This window comes from Octodon degus, unplaced genomic scaffold, assembly GCF_000260255.1.
Source record: "Octodon degus isolate 3935 unplaced genomic scaffold, OctDeg1.0 scaffold00161, whole genome shotgun sequence".
Lineage (NCBI taxonomy): Eukaryota > Metazoa > Chordata > Mammalia > Rodentia > Octodontidae > Octodon > Octodon degus.
The window spans coordinates 450,641-452,366 of NW_004524737.1; positions in this window are offsets into that span (position 1 = coordinate 450,641).

Consider the following 1,726-nt stretch of genomic DNA (forward strand, 5'->3'; position numbering starts at 1 on the left):
CTCAGATTATTTACCTCTTAACCGACTCCTTTTCCAGTCCAGTTATCTCTGTACAGTATAAACATGGATGCCAATGGCATAGCGTTCTCATTCTCAAAGTTCAATTACTTACTGAAGAGCAAAGTACCTCTACACCAATTTCACAAAAGACCTGGCTGATGCTGATTGGCTCATGCATCATCCAGGCCACCACTATGTTCAAGCAGTGGGCACACCCATGGGTTATAGAGATGCTACTTTGCATTTCCATAAATAATTGCTTTCTTCTCCCTCATCTGTAGTACTGGACAGCGAGTGTGGAAGCATCATTTCACCAAGGATAAGGCACAAGACTGTTTCAGAATAAAGTGAAGCTAAGAAATCTCTCAAAATGTACATTATTCTTATTCTTAAAGAAAGGACTACACTTATCTGGTATTTAGAGTGGGTATTTTGTTCTATCAAGAGATTATGCTAATGTTCTATCATTTATTTTTATGTTAAAGTATGAATGAAAGAGACAGCTCATTGCATTAAACTTGAGTTTTTCCTTCAGTCTTGTGCTTCAGTTAAGTAGGCAATGTAAGGAGTGTCCAAAAACTGCACTATCGCTCTATCAGGTACATTTCTGAGCTGATAGATGGGTCTTCTAAATGCACTGTGTACTCTGATTTATTGAGGGACACAAACTAATTCCTCCTCAGTTTGCAGGATTTAGACATATGAATTAGTAGCACCCTACTCCATATTCATCAGCAAATGCCAATCACTCAGTGGACCAGGATGAAATATTCTGTTGAATAACATGCCAGAGAGCACACACTACTCCTGCTGTTAGCATATTTGTCTCAGTTTATCCTCATTCCTCAGATGAAGTTTCCCAACCTAAGTGTGATTGTAGCTGATAAAATGTCCAGGAGCCAGGAAGAGTTTGAAAGTTGCTGATACCAGTATTACTTGGGCATAATGGCTAAAATTATGGCTTGAAATGTTCAGATTTTGGCCTGAGGAAAATCTTTTTCTCTGCTTGTTGCAGAAATTGTTATTCATTTTCACAATTTCTACCGGTTTTGTCCATGATGGTCTAGAAAAAATAAAACCTATCATGTGCTGAAGGTAGTTTGAAATATTCCTGTTCTTAAATTGAGCCTAGGTTTAGCTTTCACTATGAGATAGCACAGTGATAAAATCGTCTATTGCTGCTGACCCTGAAACTCTTCTTCGATGTAAACAAATGGCTTAAAGCTATGTTGATAATTAGGCACTTTTAAAATGCATTACTCCCTGGCCCAGGGAGATAGCTAAGTAGAATAAGCACTTGCTTGGCAAGCGCAGGGTCTTGAGTTCAATACCTGGTACCACAAAATAAATAAACAAACAAACAAATAAATAAATAAATAAAATAAAATGTATTACTTGTAAATAAAACAAAAATAATAACCCCAAATATGTATAAAATAAAAATAATATGTCAAAGAGGTGTCTTATCCCCCATTTGAATTCATGACAGTCATTTCTTTGCACATTTCAAATTTGTTTTTCTTTGGTAATTGGCATATTTGAAATTTTTATCTGCTTGCGGCCTCTTGAAAATCTGCATGGATATAGAAATGAAAAGTAACAAGGTGGCACTGAGAGGTCAAAGGGACATCTAAATTCTTGGAGGGCAAAGTGATAAATTATCCAGTAAGATAGTTCTAGGGGGCCCAATTCGTATTGTTACCTGCTTCCCCTCCAGCACAGAGCA